Source organism: Mauremys reevesii, linkage group 4 (genome assembly GCF_016161935.1).
Source record: "Mauremys reevesii isolate NIE-2019 linkage group 4, ASM1616193v1, whole genome shotgun sequence".
NCBI lineage: Eukaryota > Metazoa > Chordata > Testudines > Geoemydidae > Mauremys > Mauremys reevesii.
The window spans coordinates 116,677,286-116,703,028 of NC_052626.1; the positions used below are offsets into that span (position 1 = coordinate 116,677,286).

Consider the following 25,743-nt stretch of genomic DNA (forward strand, 5'->3'; position numbering starts at 1 on the left):
GGGAAGTTCCCTTTGTGTTAGTTCAGTTTCAGTTTGGCTGAAGTGGAAAAGATCAAGAAATCAGCCTGTGATCAAGTAGTAAGTATTAGTGAAGGGAATAAATAGGTTTATGTTTATTTTCTTTGTAACTTGTCTTGGGCATTAGGGAATAATCAAATTGGGTATTTTTTGTGTGACTAAGTTTTTGCCCAGGGGAACAGCCTCTGTGTTTTGAATCCATTTTCTGTGAGATCAGCTTGTATGCTATCTCCCAGAGGGTTTTCTTTTACCTTTCTTATCTTTAATTAAAAGTCTTATTTTTAAGAACCTGATTGATTTTTCCTTGTGTTAAGATCCAAGGGGATTGGATCTGGACTCACCAGGAATTGGTGGGGGACAGGTGGGGGGATGGTTAAATTCTCCTTGTGTTAAGATCCAAGAGTTTGGATCAGTGTTCACCAGGAAATTGGTGACGAAGTCTCTCAAGGCTACCCAGGGAAGGGAGTTAGCACTTGGGAGTGGTAGCAGCAAAACCAGATCTAAGCTGGTAATTCAGTTTAGGGGTTCACATGCAGGTCCCCATATCTGTACTCTAAAGTCCAGAGTGGGGGTGAAACCGATGACAAAGGTATTAGCAATGAACCCTTTAAGAGTTTACATTTTTATACCTTTAACCAGTGATGTCATTGCCTTAGCTAAGGCCAGATGAAGGAATTTCTTATCTAGTCACTTATTTACTGCACCTGTTAATCATGTTTTATTTGTATTGCTTCATCTCAAACCATAAATAAAGAAAACGCTGGTATTTGAAAAAGTCACTACAAGTTTAACACAACAACTCTTCTTTCCCATGATCCCATTCTTTTTGGTGATATGCGTTGGGCCAATGGCTATACTAATATCCCAGCTTAATTTAAAACCATAGTTCACCCTAATCTAATGCTGGCCTATATTCCTACATTTACTTACATTGCCTCAAGTTAAAGCACACATGTAAGTCTTTGCAGGACTGGGCCTAAGAGAGCTTGTCTTTCAGCTTCCAACAGACAATTGTATTTAAGTTTATTTTTTGTTCTAATGGAAATGTTGTTCCACCATATGTACACCTTGTATAATATAATAAATACTGTATAGTATCATAATATAATATATTCTTTAAAAGTTGCTTAGTTATAAAAATGGAACCAGGTTACCATTCTGTAGATGTGGCTGCTCAGTAGAGAAATCTGCCGACCCCTTGTGCTGCATGAAGGTTCTAGGTGAAAGTCTCTGAAAGACAGGACCTGAAAAAGTTTGATGCTAGCAGCAAGAAAACACTTCACAGTGTGTTACTGGAACTTACCCAATAAACATAAAAGATCTCACAGATCATGAGGGAGATGGACAGGTATGGATTTGAAATCCTGGGCATCAGTGAGAGCAGACTGACTGGTTTTAATAAGAAGAACTTCCAGCAAGAGAAGAAACATCTAATCTATTCAGGTCATAGTGACAATGTACACTCAGAGGGACTAGCACTCATTATGACAGATTCTGTGGAAAAAACACCTAACAACTGGGAACCAGTCAACCAATGTATCATATATGCCAGATTCCAAACCAAATTCCCAAAGATGTCTATCATACAGTGCAATGCTCTGACAGAGGAACCTAGTGACAAAAATAAAGACAAGTTCTACAGCTGCCTCCTAAGTTTTTCTTCCAAATCAGGAAGACTAGGTGGAAGAGGCATTTCTACAATAAATAACAAATAAAAGAAGTGTCCAAAACAAAAGGCCTGATAGAAATGGGGGACTTAAATTACCCAGACATCTGTTGAAAAAGGAATATGGTAAAACACAAAATTTTCAGTAATTTCTTGGAATGTACTGGGGACAAGTTTTTTTTTTCAGAGAGTGGAGAAAGTAACCAGGAGGGCAGCCATTTGAGATTTGAGACTTGGTTCTGACCAACAGGGTGGAACTGTTAGTGAATCTAAAGGTGGAATGGGCAATTTTGGTGAAACGACTGATTTCATGTTTGTAAGAAGAGGAAAGGGCAACAGCAGCAGAATGAAGAGAATAGACTTTAAAAAATAAGACTTTAACCAACTCAGAGAACTTGTAGTTAAGGTCTTTTGGAGAGACAGTCTAAGGGAAAAGTTTTTTCCAGGAGAGCTGTCAGTTTCTGAAGGACACATTATTAAAGGCACAACTGCATATTATCCCACTGTAAAGAAAGATAGGTAAAATAGTAGGAGGTCAATATGGCTCCATTAGGAGCTCATTAATGACCTGAAAATCAAAAAAGAATCCTACAAAAAGTGGAAAGATGGACAAATTGCTAAAGAGAAGTACAGAAGAATAGAACAAGCACGTAGGGACAAAATCTAAAGCTAAAGCATAAAATGAGTGACACCTAGCAAGTGACATAGAAGACAAGAAGAAGTGATTCTATAAATACATTAAGATCAAGACAAAGACGAAGGAAAGTGCAGGTCCTCTACTTAGAAGGGAAGGACAGCTAATAACTGATGACATGAAGAAGTCTAAGATATTTAATGCTTATTTTGCTTCAGTCTTCACTAAAAAGGTTAATGGTGACCAGATACTCAACACAATTAATATTAACAACAAGGAGGAAGGAAAATAAGCCAAAATAGGGAAAGAACAGGTTAAAGGATGTTCAGATCTGTTAGATGTATTCAAGTCAGCAGGGCCTGATGAAATTCAAATGTACTTAACAAACTAGCTGATCCAATCTTGAAACAGTTAGCAATTATCTTCAAGAACTCATGGAGGACAGTTGAGGTCCCAGATGACAGGAGAAGGGAAAAACAGTACCTGTCTTTAAAATGGGGAACAAAGATGACCCAGGGAATTATAGACCATTCCACCTAACTTCAATACCTGAAAAGATATTAGAACAAATTATTAAAGAATCAATATGTAAGCACCAGAGAGATAATGGTGTCATAAGTAATAGCCAGCATGGATTTGTCAAGCAGAAATCATGCCAAACCAATGTCATTTCCTTCTTTGATGAGTTACTGGTCATGGGAATAGGGGAGAAGCAGTAGACAGAATATATCTTGATTTTAGTAAGGCTTTTGACTCAGTCCCACATGACGTTCTCATAAGCAAACTACAGAAATATGATCTAGATGAAATTACTTACAGGTAGGTGCATAACTGATTGAAAACCTGCATTTAAAGAACAGTTATCAATGGTTGGCTATCATATGCGAAGGGCATTCTAATGGGGTTCCACAGAAATAAATCGTGGGTCCAGGACTGTTCAATATTTTCATTATGACTTGGATAACGGAGTGGAGAGTCTGCTTATAAAATGTGCAGATGATACCAAGCTGGGTGGGGCTGCCAGCACACTGGAGGACAGGATTAAAATTCAAAACTATGTTGACAAATTGGAGAATTGGTCTGAACTCATCAAGATGACATTCAATAAAGATAAATCCAAACTACTTCGTTTCAGAAGGAAAAAAAATCAAATGCACAACTACAAAATGAGGAATAACTGGCTAAGTAGCAGTACTACTGAAAAGGATCTGGTGGTTATAGTGGATCACAAATTGAAAAGCACTGAAAGGAACTCTGAATGCTAAGACCAAGGAAATAGTGAAGAAAAAAAAATAGAAAAGAATGCAGACAAAGCAGCGAAAAGCAATGCAAGGAAAGATTAATGGAGATGTGCTGCAGACCGGGCAGCTGAAGCTGAAGCTTCTGCTCTTCTAGGAAACCAAAGAGTCAGTAAAATCAGTAAAATAGTGTGTGGAAACCTCAAAAAAGGAAATGGGCCAATACAAATCCAAGACTGAGAAATGCTTACAACTGAGGTAGGAAAAAAGGAACAGGTTGGCCTAGCATTTCAAAGACAGACCTACATGCAAATCTGATCAACTTGATATTAACATTGGTCCCATAGACATGTCAGAAGCACAAGCTGCAATCAAGAGCTGAAAGACAACAAAGTGGTGGGAGATAATCAAACCACAGCAGAAATGCCCATGGGCCATGTCTCCTGGCTGCAGGACAGATGCTCCCCGGGTTACGCAAGGCCTGAGTTACCCAAATCTGCACTTATGGAAAAAGCTGGAGGATGTTTGTGGGGTTGGGGTTTTATTTTTATTTTTTGCATCATGCTCGGATATATGTTTCCGACTTACGCAAGGCATTCCAGAATGGAGCTATTGTATAAGTTGGGGAGTGTCTGTACTTCAACACCCCCACCCCCACCGGGAGATGCAAAATACTGTTGAGGACTTTCCTTTTGAGGGACCCAAGTTGTTTAGTTCTCTCCAAGACACTACAACCTCTGGGCAGTTATACACCTGAAGCAAAAGGAAAATACAGAAGGTTGCAGAAGGCTCAATGATTTCTTCTGGTCCACTACCAGCTGTGCCACCAGGAGAAAACCCAGACTCCCTAAGAAAGGACCCATCTCTTCAGGAACCTCACAACCACCACCAACCTCAAAATGTCAATTTTGACCCCCTGGTCAAGGGTCACAAACTACCTGCTCCAGATCTTATGTTGTATCAGCGCCCTGCTTTCACTTGTATGACGATCGTCGTTCCCATTTTCTACCTTCCTAGGAGCTCATCACCTCAGACAGATGGTTCCTGAAGCTGGTTTCCACCGGCTATTCCATTCAATTCAGCTCTTACCACCCCCTCCACCTCCTTCCTGTCCCTCTTCAGGAACCCTTCTCACAAGGATCTCTTGAAACAGGAGGTACAATCCCTCCTAACGCTGGGGTGATTGAACCCGTTCTACTGGACTTCATTCGAAAAGGGTGCTATTCTTGTTACTTCTTGGTCCCTAAGAAAAATGGGGGGAGAGAAAGAGGGGGAGACCAATTCTGGACCTCAGGACTTTAAACACCTTTGTCCACTCTCAACAGTTCAGAATGGTAACCCTAGCAACAATAATTCCCTCTCAGATTCAGGAGGTTGGTTTATTTCCCTCAACCTTCAGAATGCTTATTTTCATGTTGCCAATCATTCCTCACCCAAGTACTTTCTATAAGTTGTGGCAGGCAGGGACCACTACCAATATCCTGTCCTACCCTTTGACCTCTCCACTGCCCCAAGGGTGAAGTTCTCTTTACCAGAGTTCTGTTGGCCACAGTAACCTATCTTTCCCAGACAGACATAATTGTCTTCTCTTGCCTGGATAATCGGCTCCTCAAAGTCTGCTTACTTCTCAAAGTGCAGCTAGCAACCAGCAAGGCCCTGCTCTGTTTCATTCTCTGGGTCTCCACCTCAGAGTGGGAAAGTCTGCCCTAAAACTCTCACAATGTATAGACTTTATCACGGCCACACTAGAGTCCTCTTCCATCAGAGTGTACTTACCCAAGGACAGATTTACCACTTTTTACTTATTAATTAACCCAAAGTATGTATTAATATGGGGGGGCAGGGAACAGCTGTGCATCTCTCTCTCTCAGTGTTATAGAGGGCGAACAATTTATGAGTTTATCCACTTTATACAGAGTAAAACAGATTTATTTGGGGTTTGGACCCCATTGGGAACTGGGTACCTGGGTGTTGGAGACAGGAACACTTCTTAAGCTGTTTTCAGTTAAGGTTGCAGCTTTTAGGGGACGTGGTTCAGACCTGGGTCTGTGTTTGCAGCAGGCAAGCGTGTCTGGCTCAAACAAGGCTTTTACCAGCTTTGCCCGTTACTTTGGGGCATGCTCATTTATTCGGGTTACTCTTCTAGGGGAAGGCCAGGGTGTTCTGTAATTCTATCAATGTTCTGCTTGGGTCACTTGTGTTTGTATATGGAGCTCTACTTCTCCCTTCTGCAAGTCCCCTCCCAATGGAGCTATCCTGCAGGACATAGGTTCCCTTGGGCTGGGTTCCTCCAGCCCCAGAACTGGATGAACACCCACCCACACACACACACATTAACAGAGCAAGTCTGAGCGGACCGGGTCAATCAGCACTGTCAAGCTGACCCCTTATATGTCTTTGGACTCACTGGGCTGGAGGAAGCAGCACTTTCAAGCTGCCTCTCCTTATCTGCCCCTGGGCTCCATGGACTGGGTCAAGCAGCACTTTCAAGCTGTTACTTTTATGCGTCCCAGATTCAGCACGTCCCTATCCCCACTCTCACATCACACTTTGTACTGGCAGTAACCTACCTGATGAGCAAACCCCACAGTATTTTGGACGCTGCAGGGATCTTTAGCTTAGGTGAAAGAAGCGTTGCTGTAGATTGAATGGGGGAAAGCTAAAAACACAAAAGAGTAAAGTTCAGCAAGCGAGAGGGAAGCAACCAACTTAACCATAAAAGTTATTTATTGAATAATAGTGATAACTACACAAGGACTAAACCAACATAATATACATTATTGAAGGTTAATACCTAAGGTAGAAAGGAAAACAGAGAGAGAGAGAGAGAGAGAGAGAGAAGGGGATCTCACTGCTCCCTGAAGCTTGAAGTGGTCGGGTTTCCCAGGTGATGGTGGTAGCAGAGGAGACAGGCAGAGTCCCCAGCAGAGTCCCCACCACAATCAATCAGGAGAATATGGAGTCCCAGTAGAACTGATGCATAGTTTGGATCTAAGCATCAGAACCCTGACTGGAGGGTGAGTAGGGATTTTTGTAGAGAAAATACAATGGTTCAAGGGAGAACACTAGATTTGTTTATGGGTAAACTGATGACTCAAGGGTTTTCTTTAGGCTAGACAATAGGACCTGATCACTCTTGGCTATGGGTGGTGTTTTCTTCCAGGGAGCTCACAATGCAACTAGGCTGCTTCAGTATTTTGGATATCAATCAAGGATTCATTACTAGAATTAGACTCATAATTGCTGAGCTGGGAGTGTGCAGGCGTAGGTTCATTAGCATCTGGAGCAGAGATTCCCAGGATGCAGTGCTTCCCTGCTTTTTCTGGTCCCAGAGTTTGGTGCGGTTCTGTGTTCTCCATTCCATATGCAAATTGAGATGTCTCCCTGTCCCATCTTTCATGCAGAGGAGGTTAGGGGATTTGTCTCTGTTCTTCATTCTGTATGTTAATAGAGATGTCTTAATCTTCTCAACCTTGTCAGGAGGAGTCTAGGTGTGTCTCCCAACGCCCTTCACTGCTCTCTTTTTTCCTCTGATGGGTTTTGGTTTAAGCAGAGGTTGGGGGTGGGGGGTGTTTTTCATGAGTCAGGCTGGTTACTACGCCCTGGTTCCCCAAGAACACAGAGCTGACTGGTATCAAGGCAAGGTACTGGACTCCCAAGCTGGCAGGGAAAATGGGCTTAGGGGTAGTCTCAGCACATCAGGTAGCAGCTCCCAAGGGGGTTTCTGTGATCCAACCCATCACAGCGTGACAAAGCATCACCCTTAATATGAGACATACATGGACCAGGTTATAAAAACCAATATTTTGTGGTTAATATTTTCAATTCTTCACCCACAAAATATAAAAAGGACAATCTCTTCTTCAAATTTCAGATTAGAAGGGATGATTGAGGCTGGCTATCCTAGAGGGAAAGAATCAATATTGCCTGGGCCAGCCTGTGTTTTCCCGTAATTTCTATTGGATGCTTTTTAAAGTGGAATTTTAACTTTGAATTTTCATGTTGTCAAAAATTTGTCAGGGGTGGCTTTTTTTAAAGAAGAAGTTGCTGGTATATTTGCAGACTCTTAAATATGTCTTACAGATGTCTCTTTCCTTGCAATATGAAGCAATTTTACATAAGATGTACACCAAATATTTTTCAAAATGTTTATTATATATTTGCCAGTATTACAATACATTTCACCTAGTTGTAGGACAAAACATAAGATCTCGGTAGACCTTTTGTCTCCAGGATCTCAGCTGGAAATATTTTCCAAGAGAGAGACTGATATTATAAAAAGGAGGAATAAACACCACAAGGCACCTCCACCTCCTCTCCATGCCCATCACATTCACCACATCTGAAGCAACAAGACAAAGGAAGTATTCGCTGGATTCTTGGGAGAAGGGGTCCTGACCTAAGAAATTTGGTCAGTGAGACTGCTGAAGTATGTGGGGAGAAGACTTGACTCTTAATCTAATGTAGCTTCTTAAGTAAGGCATCAGTAAACATTTTATCTCTATTTTTCTTGTAACCATTTCTGACTTTTATGCCTCATTACTCGTACTCCTTTAAAATCTTCTTTTATTGTTCTATCTAACCCAGTGTATTTAAATTGAAGCATTTGGGAAATTCTACTTGGAGTGGCAAGTTATGAGCGTATTATTAATTAGTAAGTATTAATTATTATTATTCTGCATTATTATTTCTGTGGGAACTTTAGAATTAGTTCAACAGCTAAAGTGAATTTTAAGCTACTCCATGAATAGGGAGATTTCCTAGTATGGATGCTGCTGAAAGAAATCTGAGCTAGCTCTATTACTGCCATAATACAATGAACTTTTACAGTTAAGTGACTGCTTTGAGATTCAGAAATGTGCTGATCTGCAGCCTGCCCAGGTGCCCGAAGGATTCATTTCTTTCTTTCAAAAGGAGCAGAGACCTGAAAAGAGAAACATGTCACAATTGTCATTTTAAGAATAAAAAGTTTCAAATTTGATGTTTGATTGCCACTGGTCAACAATAACTTGCTAATACTGCAAAACCTGGGCGAAAATCATTGTGCTGTGCTGGTTACACTCCCAATGCTAGTATGGCATAGCACCAAGAGTGTGCACGGCCCCATGATATTAGCACTTGTGCAACAAACAGACCCGGGAATTGAAGAGGAATTAGGTAACTTCATTTCTGTGAATAAGGGATGTCCCAGGTTCAGAGACAACTGCAACTTTGATCCCACTCCTGGTCTTCCTCGAGGGTGCCCACTTAAGGTTCAGGCTCCCAGCCATCACCTCCCTCGGGCTGAAACCTGTGTCTCTCTCCCACCAAACTGAGGTTACGTATTTCAGTGCCACTGCACTTCACTTGATTTCTCCAGCAGGTCTGCCTGGAATCCAGCACTTGTGGTTAACCTTTCTCGAGGGGCAACAACAATATATACCTGTTACCAACCAGTCTTCCAAAAGCAAAGCACCTTTGTTGCTAGGGTGAAAGCATTACAGAGGAAACATATACAAAACAATAACAGTCCCGATACACATGCTAAAAGCTTACCAGAAGTCACCCTCAGTCTTATGGGGTCCTCGTCAGCCCAAGTCTTTCCAGCCCTTCTGCAAGGGTCGGTGCCCCCTTGGGCAGAAAGCCCTGTCCATTTGCTGGATCAAAAGAAGACAAAAGAAGGCTGGATCATTTCAGATTCAGCATTTTGATGCCAAAAGCCCTTTCCTTATCTGTTGGTCTCTGGAAAACCCTGTTGGTGCCAGTACATTCAGACCTCCCCAGGAGTTGGGACCTCTCTGGATGTTTTTACAGCCTGAGTGATTCACTTCAATGACCACCAACCTCCACTGATTGTAGTTCCTGAAGGTGAGGTGACTTCTCCCCTCGGAGTTGCATACAATCCTTGGCCCACAGTGATACATAAACCATTCACAACCTTAATACAATATGGTCCCCAAAGATGCTGCATCCGGTTGCAATCTCTGTCACAGTGACGACTGATACTAATAAATGATTTGTTTCCCAACCCTACAAACATTTAGGATTAAGGCCTTAATCCCTCTGCAATGTCTTTGTACTCTTGAATCACTCGCATTACTCCCTGCAAGTCCAGGGGCTCACTAATTCCAGCGCAGGCTTCCTGCTTTCCCTATAGTGAAGGAGCGTCTCTCTTTGGCTAAGTGCTCTTTAAAGTCTCTCAAAACCCTCCAAATGCCCGTTGTTACATTCAGCTGCCATATTTTATCTTCCTTTCTATTGGCTTCATTGGAGTTGGAAGTCGGCTTGTTTAGTTTGAAAAACCTCTTGATTCTTGCCATTTAACCCTTCCTGCTTCCTTTCTGGTTTATGCACGCCTTCTGCAGCTCTGTGGAATAGGTGAGTAATCTCCATGCTGAATCTAAGGATTGTAATTCCCTCACTTTTAGTTGTAGGGTCTTTACTGTGAGCGTCCCCATTTTTAACAACCTCGCTCCCTCCAAATGTCAGTGTCATCAGGATAGTTCTGGCAGAACCTCTCCCCTAAAGATGTTACATGCAGTGTTGTGGTCACTGAACCAACTTCTTTCAGTCAACTAGGACTAAATTGAGAACAGCCTTTCCACTCATGTCTGGAACTGGCATTTAAGGTTACAGAAATGTCCAATCCCCTTGTGTTGTTTTTATGATTATATTACAATAGCACCTAGACGCCTCAACCAGGCTGGAGCCTTATCATTCTCTCTGGGACTCTAAGCAAGGACATGCCATAATGAGCTTTGTATCTCTCTGGCCATTTAAAGTTTAGCTAGGCAAAGAAGAAGCTTTCAGCAAGAGTTGCTTTAACTGAGAAATAGAGTCCTCAATGTACAGAGTAGAGATTCTGTTTCAGCATAAACCCCTGATGGCTTGAGGGAATTAACTCTTCATCTCCCATTGACACCTATGGTGTGTCTCAAACTCACTCTTTAGAAAGGGCTGAATTTCCTTGTTAAATTATGGTCCTTGGGTCAGGAAATAAATGTCAGACTCCACAGTCCCCTTGCTCCACAGCAGAGCTCCCACAGATGGCAATGGGAGGTGGCACAGAGCTCCAGGGTAGATGGTGGCCTTTAAGTAGATACCAACCAATGAAAAGTTCTGTTATTATTTCTTCAGTATCTTCCTGTCACATTCAGTATCACTCACTGGGTACATCTCCACTCCTTTAGGACTCGTTCTTATTTCTGCCCTTTGTTTATCTCCCCCCTTCACTGTCTGTGTGTCTCCTCTTTTTTCCTTGTATATTTCTTTCCCTGTATTAACTCCCTGTGACAATCTGTACCTCAAAATAGCACCCTGGAACGCCTGTATTTACCACTGTGATATGATTATGCTATGCTTTGTACAAAGTATGCCTTGTGAGGTATCATTTAAAAAGTCTTGATCTGTTGACCATTACTATCCTGTTGAAGGTATGTACTATCATGGCATGTGTAGACAACTCTTGCCTCCTGATACTGTATGGGCACAATGTAAAGGGGAGGACACATGACTGCTCTATATGTCTCCTCTGGGAGGACCTTCCAGTCCTCCCTGGGTAATTCCTGGGGTCACAGGAGCAGGGAGCATGTGCCTCTGGGCCCGCTGGGGCCAACTCCGGCCCCAGCTAGGCAGAAGCCTGGGAACTTGCTCCCAGCACCTTCCCCAGTGACCTCCCAGCATGCAACCAGCCAGGGACTGCTGCTCTCTCCCTACCCCACTAGAGTTACCTGCAGGAAGGGGTCTCTGTCCTGCTCCCACTATGCCTCCCCTCAGCACATTTGCCCGCTCTCTGTGGCAGCAGGACCCGGGCGGGGAGCAGTATGCAGCCACTTCTCAAGCAGCTGAAGGTGGCTGCTAAGGGTCACTGCTCTGTGCAGAGAGCCTGGCTGAGGAGCCTGGCCCCTCATCTCGCCATCTGGGCCCACTGTCAGGAATAGGGAGCGAGTGAGCCAAAAAAGTCCTGGGGGGCAGAGAGACCTCTGGCTCACTCAGCCCCTGTTCCCAGCAATCAGGCCCAGGCGGGAAGCACAGAGCATTGGAGGGGCTGGCATGAGAAGTGGCTGGTCCTGCCCCTTCCACTCCCTGCTGTCCCCACTGCCAGGTGCCAAGCATGCTGGGAGGCAGGCAGAGCCCCTCTCCCTACCTCCCCAGCACACCAAGCAGAAATCTGGGGGGCACTTGGCCCCACATGCCCCTTGTACACATCATCTATGAAATTTGTATGTGAAGTTAGGAAGTATTGCTATATGTTTGTTACTGAAATATGTGGTAAGTGGAAAATGCCCACAGCCAGCCTTCCAGTGGCAACAAAGGAGCAACTAACACTGACAAGACAGATTTACATCTAGATTGGCCAGAGACTCCTCAGAGATGGCACGTACGCAGTAGGGGCTGCCTAACCCCAACATCACAGCATGGATCTTTCTAGCACTTGGAGAGAAAGTATAAATGAAGGTCAATGACATCACCGCTTGGCCTCTCTCCTCCCCCATGTCAACACCTGGGAGATTGTTTGGAAGACAATGACTTTGAACTGGGGAGATTGGTCCCAGGCTGAGAAGGGAATTCAGCCTGTGTATTAAGAACTGTAAACTGCCAGGAACAGCCAGTGAGGTGAGAAAAGCTGTTTGTTTCAAATCTTGTTTAGTTTAGTAAAGCTTAGAACAGGCGTAGGCAACCTTTCAGAAGTGGTGTGCTGAGTCTTTATTTATTCACTTTAATTTAAGGTTTCACATGCCGGTAATACATTTTAACATTTTTTTAGAAGTTCTCTCTCTATAAGCCTATATATAATATTAATAAACTACTGATGTATGTAAAGTAAACAAAGTTTTCAAAATGTTTAAGAAGCTTCAATTTAAATTAAATTAAAATGCTGATCTTAAGCCGCTGACTGGCTCAGCCCGCTGCCAGCCTGGGGTTCCATTCACCTAGGCCAGCAGCGGGCTGAGCAGGGCCTGTGACCAGACCCCAGCTGGCAAGTGGCCAGCAGTCAGAACCCCAGGCTGGCAGCAGGCTGAGTGGGGCCAGGGGCCGGGACCCCAGACCGGCAGTGGGCTGAGCGGGGCCGACACCCCAGACCAGCAACAGGCCAAGCTCAGCCCACTGCTGGTTTGGGGTTCCGTCCACTGGCTCCTGACAGCCAGGGTCCCGGCTGCCGGCCCTGCTCAGCCTGCTGCTGGTCTGGGGTTCTGGTTGCCGGCCCCTTGCCAGCTGGGGTCCCAGCTGCCGGCCCCGCTCAGCCTTCTGCCAGCCTGGTGCTCAGGGTGGGGATGTGGGGGGTGCAAGAATCAGGGCATGGCGTGGGGGCTGGGTATGTGGGGAGTGCAGGAGTCAGGTCAGCGGTGTGGGCGGGGGGCTGGGTATATGTGGAGGGTGCAGGAGTCAGGGATGAGGTCGTGGGGGGATGCAGGGAGCTGGGGTGCAAGGGGTGCAGGGGTCAGGGCAGAGGGCTGGGGGCGAGTGAGGGAGTGCAGGAGTCAGGGCAGGGGGTGTGGTGGGGCTGGGTATGTGTGGAGGGTGCAGGACTCAGGGATGGGGTCGTAGGGGGATGCAGGGGGCTCGGGTGCAAGTAGGGTGCAGGGCAGAGGGCTGGGGGGTGGGCTGGGATCAGGGGGGTGCTCCCAGCCCCCTGAGTGGCTCACGGCAAGGGGCTGGAGGGATACGCCCCGCTCCTACCCTCCTTCCTCCTGCCTCTTTTCCGCCTCCTTACCAGTCTGAGCAGCGAGGGTGCTGGGGCTGCTCTTCTCCACTCCTTCGCAAGGGCCAGCGGCGGCAGGGAGGGAGAGGAAGCGGGGCTCGATGCAGCATGCTGGGGGAAGAGGCAGAGAAGAGGGACGCCTGGCTGCCGACGGAGCCTGCTCTACAGCAGCAGCTGGCAGATCTAAGCTTGCTTCTGCACCCTGCCCCCACTAGAGAGAGCAGTAGGTGGGGAGTGGAGAAGAGCGGGCTGGGTCGGGTAGGAGTTTTAATGGCATGCTGCTGCCTGCCAGGGTCCGGCTCAGTCCGCTGCCGGGGTTCGGCAGCAGGCTGAGTGAGACCCTGACAGACAGCAGTGTGCCATTAAAAATCGGCTCGCACACGTGCCAGAGGTTGCCAACCCCTGGTTTAGAATTTAGACTGCAATTCTATTTTTATTTATTATGTAAGTAACTTTGACCTCTGTGTCTAACACTTAAAATCTTTCTTTCTATAGTTAATAACCTTTTTTTAATGTTTTAGCCTTACCAATGAGTTTGTCTAAAGCACTTGGGGAATCTGTTCAGATTACAAAGGCTGGTATGTGTCCACTTTCCTTTAATGAAGTGGTGAATTAATTAATGTGCTTGAGAAGGTCTTGAGCAGTATAAGATGGTATATCACTAGGGTGCAAGGCTGGGGGGGCTGGAGAGATTGGCTGGGGTCTCTCTGTGTATAATTCATGAGTGGCTTAGAGAAAATTCATGCAACTCAGCTGGGTGTTGACATCCACGTGTTGAGGGCTGAGTGATCACAGCACCTGGAGAGGTTTGTGGCTTATCACTAGCACAGCATGATAAGAGATAGAGCAGGTTAAAGAGTTTAAGGGGACTCAGTGGTCCCACAGTTCCAGATTGTGCCCTGGGTGGATGTCACACTCCCATCCTGCCACACGTATAAGCCTGCTTTCAGTGGTGCAAGTAGGGCGGTCCAGTCAGGAAAGCCCCAGGCTGCAGCCTAGCATAAGGCCAACAGGTACTGGGGGCTGCAGGGGGCAGCCCAAGTGGTAGGCAAAGGCAGCAGGTCCAAACCCCTTTGCCTATGATAAGCGGCTGATACTGCAGTCTGCCCCAGGGTGCGGGGCTAGATGGAGACTGGGCAGTAGCCAAAACTGAGGCAAAGTGGAGATAGTGGGTTGGGGGTTCCCCAGGGAGGAGAGACCCAGATTGGTGGGGTACTGCCAGGGGGCAGCACCCCAGTTAAAGGGGCACTGGGGTCCAGGGAGGGACACGAGGGCCAAGAGGACAGGCGGATCACCAGCCTGCAGAGGGTGCTCCTGGCTAGAAAAACAGCTAATTCCCAGGAGTCACTAGCAGGAGGTACCGCAGGGGTGAGTCTGCTCCTCTACAAGAACTAACACCCCAGAGAGATTAAGGAGGGGGAGGGTTAGCATTAGTGTTCACACCTCCCAGGGTCCTCAGGCCATCTGCAGACTCAGACAGACATCGCTGCTTCAGTGACACTCATTTCACATACAGGAAATTCTTGGCCTCGCAGTTATGAAGAAAAAGTTATTTTTAAAAAGTCAATAAAGAAAAGCTAAGATACCATAGAATCTGAGTATGTGATGCAGCAACACAAATACATCACATGGGCCAGGAGTTTAACACCCCAGCTTTAAAAGGGAAATCAGTTCCCCCTTAAAATCTTTTACACTATTAAGATTCCTTTAAGGGAGCCAAAACTGTCTCAAGATTTGTTAATCCTCTATACAGCCGTTTATCCACCAGTGAAGCCAATATGTAGCAATGCTTAATAGCAGAACAAGTCTAACCTCCCGACAGTGCATCACAAAAATATTCCACATCGTTTCTGCACTCCGAGACGTTAGTCTACAGATGAACGTATGACACACTGAAATAGAAGACATTCCATCCTCCTTGTCCTTGTACCTGGGTTCTGATGGCTGGATGCTGCATTATGCACAATCGACAAACCAGGTTTTATCTTCAGCAAAACTTCCAATTCTTTGGTTGTTATTTCATCTATGTGGATTTCTGACAAACTGTGAAAACAAAAATGAACCATGACAAACAACTATCAACCTAAGCTCAAGCTTGTAAATATTTATCATCTTTTAATGGAAATGAAGCTTAACAGAGCATTGCAATTTTAACCACAGGTGCCACGAAAGTCAGTGTTAAAGTTACAATAAGACAAAACAACTGTAGAAAGTATAGAAATGCAGAATTAAGGTCCCCCAACAACACTAACTCTGCCCTCCTAACCCCTGCCATCCTGTGCACCCTCACTGTAAGGTAGATGTGTGTCTAAAAGCATCACAGAGTAACGTGTTAAATTTCAGACAGCTTGGCAGTTCAGCCAGGAATATCTCAAACCCCACGTTACTGTGGAGTTTTGTCTGCAGGCATCTTAAACCCCATCCAACACACATCATGCAGCTGAATGTACCCAACCGAACAGCAAGGGGAGAGGAGATGTAAGATGTTCACTACAGTGAGGAGCTGGATCACTATGGAGAGTGAATGGCCAAAACAGTTGTCAAATATCCAGGGGCTAACAGGAGGAATTTCTATCAGGGAGTGGAGGGACTTGGAGAGACCTTTGGTGCTTATAGGAAAAATCAAATCACTGCTTCACTTTTCTATTTACCATCTAGACTTACTGTACAAACATTAATGAATTTAGCCCCCAGCACACCTATGAGATAACCCCATTTAACAGACGAGGTAACTAAAGCACTAAGAGATGACATTTTTCAAAGTCTGTGCAGCCAAACCTGGCAGGCTGGGCAGCTACAAGGGTTTCCTTTTTGCTCCTCTGGAAGCTCAGAGTGTTATTTAAAAGGGGGGAGGGGGGCGTTAGTCATACATCAGAGGTCTGCGGGGGTGGGGGTTGGAACAAAAGGATAGAACAGGGTGTGGTTAAGGGCACAGCAGCTCATTCTGAACTTTCAAAGCCCTCGCAGTGGTCCTAGCTGCTCCTTGCCACAGGGCACTCATCTGTTAACGTACTTGTGCAAATTGTGCAAGTTTTTAGGACTGTGCCTTGAAGGCAGTAAATCTGGCCAAGTGCCTTTGTTACTCAACCATGCCTGTGGTCCTTCTCTCTGAGTAACACTGAGGTCTGCTGAATTAGCAGGCTGCACTCTCTGCTAGTGCTGATAACATCAGAGATCCAAGGACAGAAGCACTGAGCAGCTGTAACAGCTTAGCAGCCTTGACATTGTCTTAGCAACAACATTCCACCCTTCAGCGAAACATCAGATAGAATAGAAAAGGAAACCCCAGGCCTTCAGAAGACTTTGCCATTGGATTCTCAACCAGCACATCATCAAATAGTCAACAGAACTGATTATATACAATTAAGAGTATGATTCTGTTACAGAGGCCATGGATTCTGTGACTTTCCCAAACCTCTGTGACTTTTGCAGTGGCACAGCTGGAGCAGCTGTCATCCCTGGGGCCTGCCAGAACAGCAGACTCAGGGATGAAGTTGGGGAGGTGGATGTTGGGTCAGCAGGGCTGGAGCAGCTGTCATAGCCAGTCCCCAGGGCCATCAGAGCAGTGACTGGTCCCAGGCCCCCGTAGCAGCAGGCTGGCGCGCAGTCCTCTGGAGCAGCTGGCCATTGGCCAGTCCTGGGGCCCTGAGAAAAGCTGGCCAGTGGCTGGCCCTGGAGCTGCCAGAGCAGCAGCCCGCAATGGCTCCCCCCGCAGCACTTCTGCTGTTAGACCCCTCCCCCTCCAGGGTATTTTTCATAAAATTTGAGGGAGAAGTTGCAAGCTTCTGTGAATTTTTGTTTATTGCCCATGACCTCTCCCTCACCTTTTACTAAAAGTACCCAAACCAGAATCTAAACCTTATATATAATGCAGCAGTGATCGCGTCCCTTTCATATGGGTGTGAAACAACATGGACAGCTTACCACAGAGATGTTAAGCAACTTTAAAAATTCCACACAGAACTTGAAGGTTGGAAGGGACCTCAGGAGATCATCTAGTCCAACCCCCTGCTCAAAGTAGGACCAATCCCCAGACAGATTTTTGCCCCAAATCCCTAAATGGTCCCCTCAAGGATTGAGCTCACAACCCTGGGTTTAGCAGGGTAATGCTCAAACCACTGAGCTACCCATCCCCCCATATGTTGTTGCCACTCCATTCAGAAGGTTAATGGCAAGACAAAGTCTCAAACATTAACATCCTTGAAAAGCAAAAACCACCAGCACTGAGACAATGATCATCCAAACCCAGTTTAGATGGACAGGTCGTGTTATCACAACCAGCAATGATGGACTTCCAAAGAAATTTCCGTATGGTGAGCTGAAACTCAGAAAGCTCCAGAGGGAGAGTCAAAGAAAAAGTTTCAAAGACACCCTTAAGCAGAATCTGACCTTATGTGGCATAAATGTTGATAACTTTGAAGACATAGCCAAGGACAGACATGAATGGAGAGCTACTGTCAATAAGGGTTGTGAACAATTTGAGGAAGACAGACAAGAAAAACTGACTGAAAAAAAGGGCCAAGCATCATGCAAAGTCTTCCACGAGAACCTGCATGTTTGTGTGTGACATGTTTGCAGTCTTGCTCCTCATGGGTCAGGCTATACAGCCACATGAGAAGACATGCAATGCTGTGACATCATCAGATATGATGAACAGCCATACATGAGTTCCTAATAGATTTAGCAACGATTGACTGGTTTGGTGTTACGACGGAAATAGCATTGTTACTGTGTGCAGTGCTCATTGGAGGGGTGGGGGGAAGGGTAACTCAATTGCGCCCTTGTATTATTTGGTGAATAGTTTAGAAATCCAGATAAATAGGTTTTTTTAAATTGTTTTGTAAAGGGTTCATTAGTCAAATATTGACCAAAATTCTACAAATTGGCAGAGAACATTTCAACTACAGCTGGTTAGAAAATGTTCCCTCTCTTCATTCCCTCATCCCCCAAATGTTCACCTGTTAAGTTGGGGGAAGAAACCCTGAAAAAAAAACCCCAAAAATATTTTGGTTTCCAGCTGAAAGTTCTTGTGTTTTCAGTGTTTTATTTCCTGAAGGAAGATTGAGAATTTAATAAGAAAGCAGATACTATATATGAAAATTTCCATTTACTTCTAAACTCAATTTTCTGTCTAATGAACTTTTGACAAAAAATTTCAACCAGCCCTAATTTCTGCTGCTGACTTCTACTTATTAAGCAGGGAACTTCCCCACTGGAACTGCTGCTGTGTCTCTTGGAATACCTCCTGCCTCCCTTCATCCCACTGGTGTGAGCACCATGGCCTGACTGTCTCCCATGATGCACCACAGTCTCTTCCTGTGACTGAGCTCTGCAGTGTAGGCCCATCATGGAGGACATATGCTGGAAGGGGAATGCAGCTGATAAGTGAGAATGAGGGGGATGAAGGACCCAAAATACAATTCCCATGAGGCACTGTGGCAGTTCAGACAGACACAATGATTAATGTCAACCTGTCCTTACCAAAAAAAAAAATGTTGAAAATAAATCGAAAGAGCTTCGCAAAAATCAACATTTTTCCCATGGAAAATTTCATTTCTGAAGAAAAAAAATTTCTATAAAAAAAGTATCAGTGGGAACTTCCAGACCAGCTCTATAAACCACTGTACAAACACTTGGGGAGACACTATCCTTGCCCTGAAAATCACACACACATGGGGGAGAATTCTCCCTCCTTCTACAGCCCCTACACACAGGACAGTAATTGCCCTTTAGCTGGTGTGGGGGGGGGAGGTATGGGGAATTCCCCGAGTACTACCATTGTGCTGGGCAGTCATGGGCTGTTTTGTGTAAGCCCAGGTGTAGGAGGTTGGAGGATTCAACATGGACTCACCAAGGGCAAGTCATGCCTGACCAACCTGATTGCCTTCTATGATGAGATAACTGACTCTGTGGATATGGGAAACGCAGTGGATGTGATATATCTTGACTTTAGCAAAGCTTTCGATACGGTCTCCCACAGTATTCTTGCCAGCAAGTTAAAAAAGCATGGATTGGATTAATGGACTATAAGGTGGATAGAAAGCTGGCTCAATTGTCAGGCTCAACGGGTAGTGATCAACGTCTCAATGTCTAGTTGGCAGACGGTATCAAGCAGAGTGTCCCAAGGGTTGGTCCTGGGGCCAGTTTTGTTCAACATCTTTATTAATGATCTAGACGTGATAAATCGATCCCCGATAGATCGATCACTACCTGCCGATCTGGGGGGTAGTGAAGAAATTGCCCTAAGATTCTAGGAGGCAGGTTGCCTAAGTTACATTGTCGGCTGTTTAAGGCCCTGACCAGCCTGGAGTCAGAATGGCACAAAAGGAGGCTTAAAGCCACTTTGGCCCCCTCCCCTGGGTTGCACTTGTGTGTGCAGCGCCTCCTGGAGGCAAAGAACACACTCCCGCCTTCAGCCCGAACAGATCAGCCCAATTCATCTCATTGGAACATGCAGTCCATACACAGCTAAGTGACTGGAAGCCCAGCATATTCTTTTGATACAGAAAACTAGAAGTCACTTACTCGAGCTTCTCTAACTTGCAGTTTGGATGTTTCAGTCCTTCACACAGAAGCTTCACTCCTGAATAACTCAGGTTATTACTGCTCAGGTTCAACTCTCTCAGGGACTGGTTTGTGCTGAGCAGAGAGGAGAGATCTCCACAGCAAGCATTAGTCAGCTGGCAATCCCAAACCCTGCAGAGATGGAGATGGGCACAGTGAACAGACAGTAGGGTGACCAGATTCCTGATTTTATAGGGACAGTCTCAATATTTGAGGCTTGGACCAGTAGAAAATGGATTTTCATGTGGCTATTACAAATGTTTGTGTACAACCATAAGACTAAATGTACAAATCCCACATTTACCTGCCCAACTGTCTATGCTCACAATTTAGTAATTGTATATCCAGTTGCTCCTGCAAATGCAGGTTATTTCATAAGTGAAAATAGGAACTCAAAATATTCTCAGTGCAAAATTCAGCACTTTTGCAAAGGCTGGTCTAACAAGGAAAGTATCAAGGAACCCAGCAATTACTTACATTAATTTCTGCAGTTTACAGTTGGGATGTTTCAGTCCTTCACACAGAAGTTTAATTCCTGAATCTCCCAGTTCATTCCCACTCAGCTCCAGCTCAGTCAGGGACTGGTTTGTACTGAGGGCAGCAGAGAGATCCCCACAGCAAGCAGCTGTGAGACTGCACTGCCACAACCCTGCAAAGGTAACAGAGAGAACAATAAAAGCAGCAAAGAATCCTGTGGCACCTTATAGACTAACAGACGTTTTGCAGCATGACCTTTCGTGGCTGAATACCCACTTCGTCGTATTCACCCATGAAAGCTCATGCTGCAAAACATCTGTTAGTCTAAAAGGTGCCACAGGATTCTTTGCTGCTTTTACAGATCCAGACTAATAAGGCTACCCCTCTGATACTAGAGAGAACAATAACCATCTCCTTCCATAAAGGAGTCAGTATTCACTGCACTTAGTGCAGGGACACTGCCTTCTTTCTGGTAACTTGATAGTTTTGGTGTCTATAAAGCCTGTATGCATGTCATCCAATGCATTTTAATTATTAAAATTAATTACATGATGAATTCCTGACTCAGATTTTATTTGTACACAATGCAAGAAGATTTTCAGAATATTTCAGATAGCATCTGGCTCATCATCTGAGACTGGCATAACACCAAATATATGGCAGAATGTGGGTAAAACACAGAGCAGGAGACATACAATTCTCCCTCAAGGAATTCAGTCACAAATTTAATTAGCACATTTTTTTTAATGAGCATCATCAGCATGGAAGCATGACCTCTGTAATGGTGGCCAAAACATGAAGTGGCATACAAATGTTTAGCATATCTGGCATGTAAATAGCTTGCAATGCCAGCTACAAAAGTGCCATGCAAATTTCTGTTCTCACTTTCAGGTGACATTGTAAATAAATGGTCAGCATTATTTCCCGTAAATGTAAACAAACTTGTTTCTCTGAGCAATTGGCTGAACAAGAAGTAGGACTGAGGAGATTTGTAGGCTCTAAAGTTTTACATTGTTACAATCTACATTTGTAAATTGTGCTTTCACAATAAAGAGATTGCACTATGGTACTTGTATGAAGTGAATTGAAAAATACTATTTCTTTTGTTTATCATTTTTATAGTGCAAATATTTGTAATAATAATAATATAAAGTAAGAACTGAACACTTGGTATTCTGTGTTATAATTGAAATCAACATACTTGAAAATGTAGAAAAGCATCCAAAATATTTAATAAATGTCAATTGGTATTCTATTGTTTAACAGTTTGATTAAAACAGAGATTAATTTTTTTAAGCATGATTAATTGTTTTGAGTTAATCACGTGAGTTAACTACGATTAATTGACAGCTCTAGTATCAAGCACATTTACACCTGTATGACTGTGTACACCCTTGTGGGAATGTCTCTGTCTTGGTAAGGTGGAGAGTGAGCTGGGGACTAGCAGGAAGAGGGAGGAGGCAAGTCACACTGGATTTTAAGGAAGGGTTACAAGGTGCCTGAGTTTGTGGTTATGGAATTCAATGAAAATGGAGAAGTCAGTGGCAGAACTGAAGACGTCAGCACAGTGGCTGGGCTCCCACCACTGATGCTCACTGAAGAATCCATCAACACCACTTCCTGCCCTGCATGTGTTGACACATCCTTCTCCTGCTGACTTTGCAAGACTCGAAGGATCTCAGGACATGATATTTATTACTGATTAATAAATATTTGCATGGCAGTAACACGTAGAGGCTTCAACCAGGTTGAGGCCCCAGTGTCCCAGGTGCTGTACAAAAATATGATAATCTGCCTCAAACAGCTGTTCGGCTAAAAGCTAGGACAAAGCAGGTGGGTGAAACAACACAGAGATTAGTGAAAAAGTCACGTAGTAACAAAATAGAGAACTGGGTTACTTACAGCAGTGTCTGCAGGTTACAGTGTGGATGTTTCAGTCCCTCACACAAATGTTTCAGTTCTAAGTCTCCCAGTGTGTTAGCACTCAGATCCAGCTTTTCCAGGGACTGGTTTGTAAAGAGGGTCTTAGGGGAGAGGTCCTCAGGGAAAGCAAATGAAAGTTTGCAGCTGGACAAGCTGGAGGGAAGAAATGAGCAGATCAAAGTTACCGCTGCACTGTATGAAACAGTTACTAACCATGCGTGGTGGGTTAACTATCTCCATTCAGAGAGGCTAGCCCCCTGCCCCACCTGAGGCCAGCCCCTACCCCACCCCACCAGAGCCAGAGTAGTCCCAAGACCCCCATTGCAGCTTGAGCTCCCCCAAATTCCCCATTGCAGCCTGAGCTCCCCTCCTGCCTGGGTCCCAAGCTGCTGGCCAGCCCAGGCACTAAGCTCCTGACCACTGGCCCAAGCTGAGCCCACCCACAGCCCAGGAGTAGGGAGACTTAGTCTCCCCTGGTCTATTATATCTGCCATCTATGCTACTAACAGTTCTGTAACTGTTGTTCTTCAAGATGTATCGCACAGGTCCTTTCCAATTTAGAAACATTTGCAAGCCCAGGGCACAATTGTCAGAAATTTTTCCATGTGTCCTCCATTGGCATGCACTGCCATGTGATGGTATAATGGCTGGAGCTGTCCCCGACCCTCCTCAGTTCCTTCTAACTAAAAAGACTCGATATAGAGGGATAGGAGGGTGGGATGTGGAATAGACACGTGCAACACATCTCGAAGAACAGCTATGGAACGGATTAGTAATTGTTTATTATTATTATTATTATTATTATTATTATTCCTCAAAGTGCAACGCACATGTGCTGTCACTTGAAGAAGAAACGGTTGATGATGGATTCTAGTTGAGGCCTTTCATCATTTCATAGGGTTTAAGGCCAGAAGGGACCACCTGATCATCTACTCTGACCTCTTGGAAATCACAAACCACTACACAGTACCAGGTCACCCCTATATTAAACCCAAAGACTTTAGTTAGCCCAAAACATTTTAGTCCTCAGGAAATTAAACTGTTCTGCACCAGCAGCAGAGAATAAGAGAGACTGAGACGCCACCAATGGCTAAAGCCCCTGCAAAGGAAGGGAAGTGATTTGGTGAGATAGACCCAGATAATATCAGCAGGTGATCTGAGCCCCACACAGTAGAAGATGACAACCTCCCTCCCCCACCCCCACCAAAGTCCCTGCCAATCTGACCTGGGGGAAATTCCTTCCCAAGCCCAAATCTGGAGATCAGTGTATGCCTGAGCATGTGAGCAAGACACCCCAGCCAGGCATCTTAGACAGATGGGTTATCTGTACTATCTCAGAGCACTGGTCCACTCCATCCAGTGTCCCATCTCCAGCTGTGCATAATCTCTGATGTTACAGAGCAGGGGTGGCCAACCTGTGCTCTGGAGCCACATGCAGCTCTTCAGAAGTTAATATGCGGCTCCTTGTATAGGCACCAACTCTGGGGCTGGAGCTACAGGCGCCAACTTTCCAATGTGCTGGGGGGTGTTCACTGCTCAATCCCCGGCTCTGCCACAGGCCCTGCCCCCACTCCACCTTTTCCCGCCCCCTCCCCTCATCCTGCAGTGCCCTTGCTCCTCCCCCTCCCCCCAGAGCCTCCTGCAAACCACAAAACAGCTGATTTGACAGTGCGGGGAGGGAGGGGGAGGCACTGATTGGCTGCCGGTGGGTGGGAGCTGCTGATAGTCGGGGGGGGGGAGCTGATGGGGGGGCTGCTGACGTATTACTGTGGCTCTTTGGCAATGTACATTAGTAAATTCTGGCTCCTTCTCAGGCTCACTTTGGCCACCCCTGCTACAGAGGAAGGCAGAAAAACTCCAGACTACACCAAGCCAGTTGTGTATTGAGAAAAAATCCTTCCTGCCCCCTGCAGCATGAGATTTGATTTGATTATTGTCGTTATCTGAATGCAGAGCTGCAAGGAGATTATGAGCATGTTGAGGCAATGCAGGCACAGTATGAGTGAGGTGTGTGATCTGATCTGGAGAGGCTCAGACCATCTGGTCAATCCAGAGGTTTACAGCTGAGGCAGCCTGACCCCCTTTCCACCCCCTCACCCCCCCCCCCCGAGATTTCTTTCTAGTGCACCCACCCCAAACCTATCCGAGAGCTGGAGCCTGCTTCCACTTCTAGGGTGCCTAAAATGTAATTCTAGAGGACTGAAAAATATGGATAAAACTTCACAGTACAGTTACACTAGGGAGACAGGACAGCTTAACCCTTCAGTAAACATGGGCCTGCTAACGGGCCTAGTCCAGCCTCACACAAATACTACTAAATAATTAATTACTAAGTAAAGCAGTGTCTCCTTGACTTCCCTGAGACTAATCACATGGCTAAAGCTTTACAGGATCAAGCTGTAGTAGCATTCTCACACCAAAACACATACATAAATCATCAAAATGATTTACAGATATTTTGCCTAGAAAACAAGATACCCTTCCTACAAAATATGTAACCTCTACCTTACCTTCAGAAACATGAAAAACTTGGAAATGATTGATTCAGATCATTGTGACAGTAATTTATCCTTGTCCTCCCTCTCCTCTTCCCCCATTTGTTTGTTATGCCTACTTTTAGTGCCTGGTCTTCACCTAGATCGCTGTTTCCTTGAAACAAGGTAGCATGTTCACATGAATGGAGTGGGTGGGGGGGGGTCAGATGGCTGAGAAGTGTGCACAGCTGGGCAGGTGCCGAGAAAGGGATAGAACAGACAGAGGTGGGGATGAAATGAGAAGCAAAAACAGAGCAAGTGTGACTTTAAAGGACAAAACACTTATCACATTGGAAAGGCAGATTAAAATAAATAACATGATGATCTCGAGAGGAAGGGTCAAAGTGCGCTGCGGAACTTTATTGTGCGGCAGCAGACCCCACACAGCCTGTCAGTGCACAGCTCCCCAGCTCACTGCGCATTAACTCTCAGCACAGAAAAGCCCAAAGTAAGAACTGTAGCATTATCAGTAGCTGCATAGAGCCATAGTTCAGACAGGCCACCAGCGGGCCATATGTGAGAAGCATAAAAGCTGTCAGCTAGCAGGAGATAATGGTCACTTGGTCACTTACCCTAGTGTCCCAGGTCTCTACGCATTCAACAATCACCCCACTGTCCCCAGGAGACAATTTAAGGAAGAGAAAAGAGGATATTTATTCACTGAGGGGCAAATCCAGCACCTTTCCCAATGGCCACAGAGCGACCCTTTGTTCCTCTGTGCAGGGACAGGCTGGGTGTATGAAATGCTGCGCAGAGGGTGGGTCTCTCTCTCACCATCAGCATTAGGCTTGTCATAGGTCTCACCCCCACTTAGAGTTGTTGGGTTCCAAAATGGGGACCTGCATGGACTCCTCTAAACTAAAATCCTAGTTTAGATCTGGTAAAAGCTGCCACCACCCAATAATGTACGTGTATTGGGACACAGTCCTTCCTCAAAATCCTTGGGGATCCCAAGAACCCCAAATCCATGGAGTTCTTACACCTAGGAGAAGTAAACCATTCCCCCC

The 25,743-nt window shown here is 45.2% G+C and overlaps 1 pseudogene; it reads right to left on the reverse strand.

Moving 5' to 3' along the window:
• Positions 1 to 7,792: 7,792 nt before the first annotated feature.
• LOC120403846 overlaps positions 7,793 to 25,743 on the reverse strand; it is a 41,142-nt pseudogene continuing 23,191 nt past the window's right edge.